Source organism: Grammomys surdaster, unplaced genomic scaffold (assembly GCF_004785775.1).
Source record: "Grammomys surdaster isolate TR1022 unplaced genomic scaffold, NIH_TR_1.0 125807, whole genome shotgun sequence".
In the NCBI taxonomy this organism is placed as follows: Eukaryota; Metazoa; Chordata; class Mammalia; order Rodentia; family Muridae; genus Grammomys; species Grammomys surdaster.
The window spans coordinates 3,330,833-3,341,068 of NW_021620638.1; positions in this window are offsets into that span (position 1 = coordinate 3,330,833).

A 10,236-nucleotide genomic window follows, 5' to 3' on the forward strand; every position below is an offset into this window, starting at 1 on the left:
GAGAGAGAGAGAGGAGAGAGAGAGAGAGAGAGAGAGAGAGAGAGAGGAGAGAGAGAGAGAGAAAGAGAGAGAGACCTGTACATATAGTGTGAACCATAAGGGAAACAGTAAAGCAGAAAGGAGATATCATAGGTGGGTGGAACAGGATAGAATACATAGATTGGATATCTATAAAAACTCGATGAAGTGAACTTAAAGCTAACATCTATGTGGTAAGGAAAAGTCTTGCAAATAAATACTGTAGAAGAAAAGCTCCCTAAGAAGATAAAACATCTAGCACAATGTCCCTAAAATCAGAATATGCTTGAGACACTTGTATTTATGCAGCAGAGGAAACTGGTGCTAGGATCTAATTTGCAAAGTTACCTCATTCTTTGACCTCCTTCTGATGTCCCGAAGCCTGTACACAGCTGAGATGGGGCCCCCAAAGGAGGCCCGTATGCTCTACCCCATCCTATAGGGAAACCACCCCACTGAACTCAGGTACAGTCATGTGACTTTTTTGGCAAATGATGCATGATGTGTGTCACTTCCAGGCAAATGATTTTACATCCCAAGTGTGTTTAGCTGTCCTTTCTTTGCCCTTCTACCAAGTCACCAATGAGTTGCAAAATATGACTGCTTCATCAAAATTGATCTTGAAATGAGCTAAGTAATGATGTAGAACAAAACTCTTAACCAAGACACTATCGCCACAATATGAGGTAAAGATAACCTTTTGTTATCTTAACCACTGTGGGTTTTTTTAACAAAATATAATAAGATCAAACAAAAAAAATCATCAAATCGAAGCTAAACAAGATGCACCAAAAGAAAAAAAAAGCCCAAGAGAAGGCAAAAGAATCAGAGAGACCCACTCGTGCTTGGAATGGCATTACTTTGTCCAACCAAACTGACACAAAATCATTGAGCAAGTCTTATAAATGTCTCCAGCATCAAACAATAAAAACCATCCACCACCGAGAATCCTAATCCTACCTCCAGCTTCATTTGTCTGAACGTTTATATTTGGCTTGTCAATGTCCTATCATGAGTCAGGTCTCCCTGCTTCCCCTTCAGGTAGGCCCTGCCCAACTAAAGCATACCACTTCTGGTCATCATAACCTCTCAACAGGCCTTGCATGTTATTTGTCATACAACATTCTGAGACAGACCTAAATAGGAAGAATCCCTTTGTCCATCTTTTTAAACCCCGCTAGAAGAAAGTACACTTACCACTTGCATCTTTCGGCAATTTTGGATGGATCAGCTCATTTGGCAACACCCATAGCCTTCCACTCTCCTTGCCCTTCCCAAGTAGAAGACCCTACTCAGAATTGCTCCCCATCACAACTGTATATCTTGTATAATACTGTCTTCTGGGAAGAACAGTCATCATCATCTTTATCAGAGCAGCTGTGACTTTCTAGAGACCCTCAAGAAGGACCCTATTGACATTCCATCACAGAAGGAGGGGTAGAGAAAGTCAGTAGACTCTTCTCTGAAATTCTACTCATCCCCACTCTTGCCTTTCAAATCTATAAAATTCTGTGCAAGCTGTGTGTGGCCTCATGGACTCAGGAACTGACAGAGTGTGTAAAGTGAGGAGAGGTAACTGTAAAATGAGACTTAATCTATGTTGGATCATCAAGCATGTTGGGTGATGAAGCTGTTTGGAGTTTCATCAATATTCCTACAGGCTTAATTTACAAAGACAAATGGATTATTGTTTCCCCAAGTAAGCCCTGGGAGAATCATTACCTTCAAGTGTCATTGGTGCCCCCCCACCTTAGGTGAATAGACATCTGTTTACATTTCATAGATGGGATTGTATCTGTGCCCAGTTCTCTAGACCTGACCATTTCACCTTCTTTATGGTGAGCTCATCCTCAAGAGGACCTTTAGTGTTGCTTACAAGTAGTATTCTGATAAGCCTGTTCCACTAAAAGAAAATAACATGAGTGAAGAAAATGTACAGAAACTTAGAAGCTGCTTTGGTTCAGTATTTCTTCACCATACCTTATTCCTCCCTTTTGGAATGGGAAGGTGTATTCTGTACCATTTCATGTTTGAAATATTATATATGTATATATATACAGGGCCAACATCTGCATGGCAAGAGAAAGTTAATCACATACATATACTCATACACATATACACACATATATATATAGCTTTAATATTGAATTAAATATGATATCTTAATATTTAATATATATTAATATATATTAATATTCACCTGTACTTCTGGTGTAGTCTGAATGTGAAACATCACCTACAGGCTCATTTCTTTTAATACTTGGTCTCTAGCTGGTGGCATAGTTTGTCAACATTTTTTAGAAAGTTTAGGCAACACCTTTAGAAGGTAGAGGTTTTTTGGAGAACCACTTGAAGATTTTATGTTTGTTTTGTTTTTAAATAATATTTTTATTAATTAGTTTTAAATTTTATGTAATATATTAAGATCATATTCACACTTTCTCCCCTACTCCTCCCTTATCCATCCTCTCTATCTGTACCTTTATATCCATCCAACTTTGAGTATTTGGTAGTAGGATCTGCCCTAGAATATGGTCCACCTACCAGTGGTCACATCATTAAAGAAATTGACTTCTTCCAGCAGCTATCAAATGTCAATAGCTCCTCCGTTAGTGTTGAGATATCAGGCCTACCTCTGCAACCTCAATGTTAGGACCTTGTCTAGCTTGAACTTGCATAGATCTTGTCTGTATTGTCACAACTGCAGTGAGTCCATATCGTCACTGCCACGCTGTGCCCAGACATCACTGCTCCTTGAATTTATGTACTAACTCTGGCTTTTACAGTCTCTCCACCCCCACATCCAAGAAAATCCTTGACCCTTAGAGGGAAGGATGTAACACATGTGTTCCATTTAAAGCTGAACACACATAGTCTCTTAATTCTCTGCACATTAACTGGTTGAGAGTCTCTGGATCATTTGTTATCCAGTGCAAGATGAAGCTTCTCTGATAAGAATTAAGAGATGTACCTATGTATTGGAGTAGTAATGTTATTAGGGGTCATTTTAATACTATGTCTATTTAGCACCACAATATTATTGGGTTCTTCCCAGAAGCCTATGATCTATGCATCTAAGAATAATCTTTGTGAGTGAGGTAACCCAGTTACAAAATACAAACATCACATGTTTTCTCTCATTTGAATCTTCATAGATGTATATTTCATTTTGAATAAACATAGAAATCCGGAAAATAATAAGGGAGTATAGGAGTGCTTCAAGAGAGGGGAGATAGAACTCAGTAGCATAATGGGCTAAAGGGAAATAATGAAACAGGAAGGGTTAAATTGTGGTAGGGGTGGGAAGGCAGGATAGAAGAGGAAATATGGAGAGGCCCTTATGAAAAAGGCCTTTTGAAAGCCCTATGAAAAGCCATATGAAAACTTACTAATGCAGAAGCTTCCTAATATATAGTAATATATTAACAAATATATAATTTTATATAAGTAAATTAATAAATATATTAATAAATGATTAATATAGTTATGTAAATATAGCTATATTAAATAAGATTTATAATATATATGAAAAGTTTTAATGGAACCACCCTATAATGTGGGGGGAGGGACAATATCCCAACCAGACATGAGCTGCAGCAGATTAAAAACTCTATTACCTCTTTTTGAGTCCTTGGCCACTGGGGTCCCATAGACCCTTCAACATCCCAGGCTCTTGTCAATACCTTGGATACTCTCCAGAACTTGATGAAAAGACCCTGATGCTGAAGACATCGAATGAGTCATAGAACACACAGAAATCAAGTTGGTACTCACCTTGGAGTTTTCATCCCAACTGGCTAGCTTTCATGGGGCTTCAAGGTGCTGTGGTTCTACCTGAGAAGAACAGTAATGGTCCGCCAGATGTGTTCCCTGTTAGCGATAGTAATAACTGCCTGACTAGATGTGTCCACTCACACAATCATAGCATAAATATTATGGGAGTAGCTAACCATTTTCTTTTTCTTTTTCTTTTTCTTTTTTTTTCTTTTTTTGAGATCATTATGTAATTGTTTTTCCCTATTCTCTTTCCCTAACCCTTCTTGCTCTTTTTCAAATTCATGGTCTCTTTTTTTTTTACTAATTGTTGTAACTTTAATTTTTTCATATCCTATTTTCAATGATGGTTCTTCAATGTGCTAACTTCCCTTGTAGCCCACCACTCACTGGAGGTAGCAGTAAAGAAAGGATATGGGGAAATGGACCTGTTTAGAAGGGTTTGTTGGAGCAACTCCCATCTGTGTTGTCTGGAAATCAGCAATTCAGTTCACAGGTTATCGGGCGGCAGCAGCAGTCCAGATCAGTAGAGTTGGGTTAGCAACAGTGGTGACATGACCTAGCAGAGACAGCCAGGCCTCAGCCTCAGTTTGAGTCAACAGGAACTAGCAGGAATAACAAGAGAAGTTCTCAGCTGTGCCTCTCTCAGGGAAGCAAAGATCAGCAAAGGCGTGAGACCAACAAGCGTTGTACAGACAGCTGTACCAGCAAGCCAAGCTCTGTCTCCATCACTCTGTGGAGTCCTATTTATACCCTCCAAACATCACATGTCCTCCAGGTGCCTTGCCTCAACACGTGCATCCAATCAGCCTTGGAAGTGACCTCAAACTGCACTACACCACCAGAAGTTTTTTGGTGTGTTTCTCTCTATGGAGTCCCAACAAATGCAGCTCAACTATGCAATGTAAGGCAGACCAATACATGTGTGTTAGCAAAGAATTCTTCATCGCATGTCCTTTCATATGCTTGCTTCAGCAGAACATCCTCTCTCCTGTGTCTGCTTCAGCAAAATGTTCCTTCACAAATCTGTTTTAGTTTTTCACACCTGTGTCCACTTTAATGAAACGTTCCTTCATGTGTTTGCCCAGCAAAACACCATCCGACTTTCCGAAGAACCCTTATGTTTCCACTTCAAGTTGTTACACAAATGTATGTATATGTATATATACATATATCCTAAGTATAACCTGTTACTTGTATGTATGTTCTCAGGGTTGATTGTGTGGTATTGGATAACCAGTTGGTGTGTTCTTTCCTGGGAAGATTATTTCTCGGGCTCTTAGCATTCCATAGTTGCCTGTAGCTCTTTGAGTAGGGTTGAGATCTCATGAGCATTTCCCTGTCCAGTTGGTGTGTTTATTGGTTTTGTCCTTGCTCGGCTCATGTTTAAGCAGTTATGTTGGTGAGATTTTATTAATGTAGCTTCTGACATTATTAGGAAACACAACCTCACAGCAAAATCCCTAATTTTCTGGTTTTTACAATCTTTCTACCCCCTCTTCAGTAATGTTCCCTGAGTCCTAGTAGTGGGAGCGTTTTTATAGATGTATCCATTGTGACTGGGATCGACAGCTCTGTATTCTGACTAACCACTTTTTGATAGGATCTAAAGTCCACTCCATGAGATGTAACCCATATCTGGCTCTGTTTATTGGGCCAAGAACTTGAGGTTTTATAGCTTGGTCCCACTTCCTGGTCACTGGCTACTTGTACTACTTCTGCAATATAACTAGCTGCTTCCTAGTCCAGCCATCATACTTTTCTTGCCATGATACTGGCTTACAGTTACAGTTCCCCCTCTAACTGTAAGCCAATAATAATAATAATTATTATTATTATTATTAAATACACTTCCTCTTTAAGTTGTTCTTGTTAAGTAATTTGTCACAATAATGAGAAAAATAACTGTATTTGTCAATGTTAACTACCAGCTTGACAGGATCTAGAATTACCTGGAAGATGGGTTTCAGAGCATACCTGTGGGAGATCATGTTATTTGACTTGAGGTAGGAAGACCCACCTATTGTGCATGACACCGTTCTCTATCTGCTATTCTGGAATGTATAAGTAGAGAGAGGAAGCTGAGCACTAGTAAGCGCTCATTGCTTTCTGTTTCTTGACTGTGGATGTACTGTGAGAAGATGCTGCTGCCTTGACTTTCTCACTATGGTAGGCTATTCCTTGTGCTATGAGCCAGACTAAACCCTTTCTCCATTAAGTTATATTTGTCAGGGTATTTTATCACAGAAATAGGAAACGTAACTAAGACACTAACTATTACAATTGAAAAAAAAACACATTTGTGAGCCATCATTTTAAACATTGAAGTTCAGTATTGTAATTTTCAAAATGATCAAATAAGGAGTGGCAGCCATGTCAATGATCTTCTTTGATTTCTGTTATGAGAAGTATAATTTACAAGTGGTTCCAGCAGATGCCTTTCTAGATCCTTCTTCAAGATCACAGTGGAGCCCCACATCCCATAGGCTGCTGCAAGCCAACAACCAAGAACAGAAAGAATACTTATAAAGACATAACTCTTGTAAATAGGGCTTTTTAACAAGTGATGTTCACACTGGCTCAAGAGCTTGCCAGGCTGAGAAGAACTATGGTGCAATCTAAGAATCTTCTCATATATTCTTTCCTCATTTTGCATCTTTTTTCCAGACATCAAACTTGAATCATACTCTGAAGACTTTCTCTTCCATGTCTGATCCTTCTTTCAGTTCTGCCGTACATAGTCGTTACTTACAGCTAGTCAAGCAGCTACTTCTCAGAGGAAACAACTAACCCATCATGCAAAATGAAACATAATTTGCCAGGAGAGGGAGTGCACACCTATAATCCCAACACTTGGGAGGCAGAGGCAGGTGGATCTCTGTGAGTTCTTGGCCAGCCTGGTCTATACAGTGCAATCTGGGTCAGCCAGTGCTACATAGTAAGACCCAGTCTCAAACAAACAAACTTGCCTAAAATCACATAATTATTCACAAGATTAAATTGGAACCTTTACTTGATAGCATTCCTGTTGTAGTCAGGAATACTTGATGACTTTTTCCAAATGAAACCATAAGTAGTACTGTTAACAAAAAATAAGAATATAAGGAAAATAAGTTAAAATACTGTATAAAAAGATTGTGGATTTTAGAAGATGATATAACTTTGTTTGTCATGCCACTGTTGTTAAAAAAAAAAATCATGTGGTTTTGATTCATGCCAAACATGTCCTTTGCAGCTGAAAATAGGCATTTAGATACAGAATTAAATATCATTTCTACAAGCCAGAAACGGAAACTATTTATCTTTATGGCTATTGAATTAATGAAGACCAATCAATACCAAATTGGATTTGACAAAAGCAAATACTCATTTAAAACATCTAATCAAAATAGAAATGGAAAGGAATTGTTTACCCTGATACAAAACATGAAAAACCTACAGCTGGAGGCTGGCACCAATGCTGCAACAGGTTACAGCACCAGCCATTAAACCTGATTGCCTATGTTTGATCCCCAGCACCCACCCACATGGTAGAAGGAGAAAACCAATTCCTGTAGGTTGCCTTCTGACCTCCACACATGTGCAATGACACCTACACACACACACACACACACATATATATGTAAATAAAAATTAAACTTTAATAATAAAAAATAACACAGCTAACACCAAATGTGTGAGAAAAGACCAAGTGCTTTCTTCCCAAGTCCACACCAAAATAAGAATGTTTATTCTATTCTTTTTATTATTAATTTTTCTCTGTCATTTTGTATATGAGTATAATAATTGCAGCCATTTCATTCCTCTCTTATTGCATGCTCATCCCCATCAATACCACTCTCCTCAATGAGTCCTCCCACTGGCGTGTCTCTTTGTCTTGCTTTTGTTTTTGTTTCATGACTCACTGAGTTTGACCAGGAATCCCCCTGTGGGCATGGATGTAGAGCATGGGCAACTGACCAGTTGCTTTACCACTAAAGAAAATGACTCCTCCTACAGCATCATCAACTGCCAGCAGTTCTCAAGGAAAAAAGCCCTTTGAGGTCCCCACTCCTATCCATGCTACAATGTTAATGGATCCAGTCTCGTGCAGCCCCTGTGAAGGCCCCCAGAGCTCTTGTGAGTTTGTGAGTGCAATATCCATTTCCAAAAGACAATATTTCACATCCCTCGTCTCTCTATCATCTAGATCTACCATTCTTTCAGCTGCCTTCTTCCTTGATTTTCCTTGATCCTTGGAAAGAGTGATTATAGATGTTCCATTGAGGGCTGAGCACTCAACAGTCACTAGTCCTGCATCTTAACCAACCACAACATTAACCACTATTACCACAAAAACACACTTCTCTGACCAAGGCTAAGGGCATTATTAGACTGTGGTTATAGACATACATAATTAGAAGATAGTTTGCACACAGATTCAATTATCAAATTGGTTAAGCAATAGGTTACCCCTAGGGCCTATAAGATCTTTGAACCAGGTTAATAGTTCCAGACATGAACTCCCTCTATCTAAGATCCCTCATATCTGTAATGAAAACTGTGGTTTCCTTTAAACTCACAGAAATGGAATGTGCTTTTGTTTTCACCCCAGGTGTGAGAGTATGGGGCTGCTTTGGACTGTCCCTCAGCAATTGCCTATGGTTTGCCTCATGCTCTAGCAGGAACATGATTTTGCCAGCTGCAGATAGTTTCTTTAATTGTGTGACATTTGGAACTTCGATGACTTTCTAGAGGGCATATAAATGCTAGAGCCCTGAGAGGCTCTATGGGTTGTTGGTTGTTGGTTATTTGCTCTTGGTTGTGGTTTGTTAAGTAATTCTACACAAGAAAAGACAAGAAGAAATTATATATTCTGATGGTGGAAATCAAATTTGCCCCAAGGAACTTGAGGATCCTAATCAGCAGGAAATAGTCTAACAATAATATTACCCCCTTTCTCCTCTATACTTTTTTCTCTCCTATCTAGTGTTAGAGGGTTAAAAGGGTAGAAGAAAAGGAGTAGAGAAAGGTGGAAGAAAATAGAATTCAGAAAGTAGTCAAAGTGGCTATACAAATCCAATCAGAACTCAGCTGTTTTCCCCCATAAATCTCAGGACACTATTGCACCAGGGAGTACATCTTGCCTGCTAAGTTAGTATTGTAGCATGTAAGGTTACCATTGATGATTTTTCTCCACTAGCTGCCTACATTAGCAACTTTCAGCAGTATCAAAGCCATCCAGTCAACTCTCAGCATGATTTCTCTTTGTGGAACATCCAAAGTATGTGATATCTTCAGAAACAGAGGCCTACTCTAGGTCTGGTGAAGAACCAATAGCACAGACCATAGCCTATATTAATTTAGAGGCCTCTTAGTCTTCTTGGCCAAGAACTCATAGGGTGGTATCAAACACCTGGAATTGGGATTTTCAGTTAATAAGCCATGTCTCTGTGATTAGCTAAACATCCATGCAGCATACCTCTATTGAGACTTTATAAAAATTTGATTAGCATATAAACTAGTGGATTTTCTATTGCTTCTTTATACAGATACCTTTTTTAACTCCTCCACTCACTTCTTGACCCATCATCTTTCCCCATCCCAGTTTAAGTCCTGACACGCCACTCCTCACACTCCTTCATTGTCAGATGACACATGTTCTCCTGGCCCTCTTAACATCCCTCCTCCCCATCCCACCATAGCCCCTATCTAGCTTCCAGATGTCTACAGCCATTCTAAGTTTACTATAGAATTTTAAAAAGTCAAAGCTATGATCCATACATGCAATGTTTGAATTTTTTAGTCTGTGTTACCTCACTTTATATAATAATTGTCAGTCCCATAAATTTTCCTGAAAATGGCATCATTTTTGTTTTTTTCTTTATAGCCAAATAAAACTCCACTCTGTATATGTACAACATTTCATTACCCGACATAATCAGGTGATCGACATCTAGTTGATTCATATGTACTGTAAATAGAGCAGCAATAAATATGAATGTGAAAGAGTCTCCATAGTAGGATGCATAGAGGATATTTATTTGGTATATGCCCAGAAGTAAAATATCAGGGTAATAGGATATTTCTAGTTTTAGATTTTTTGAGAAACTACCAGACTAATTGTAATTGGTGACTGTACCAACTATGTTCTTTCCCACGATGATTAAAGATTCCTCTTTCCTCACATCCGTGCCAGCATCTGCTGACATTTGTTTCCTTGATGCTGATTATTAATACTGGCATGAGATAAAATCTCAGAGTAGTTTTAGTCTATATTTCCCTGTTTGCTAACAATGTTAAATAGTTTTTAAAATCTTATTAGTCATTTATATCTGTTCAGTTCCACAAGCCATTTTTAATTGGGTTATTTGCTTGAAGTTTTTTTTTTTTTTAGTTCTTTCTATGTTCTAGACACTAACTCCATGCCATGTTTACAGCTGGCAAAAATTTAATCTCATTCTG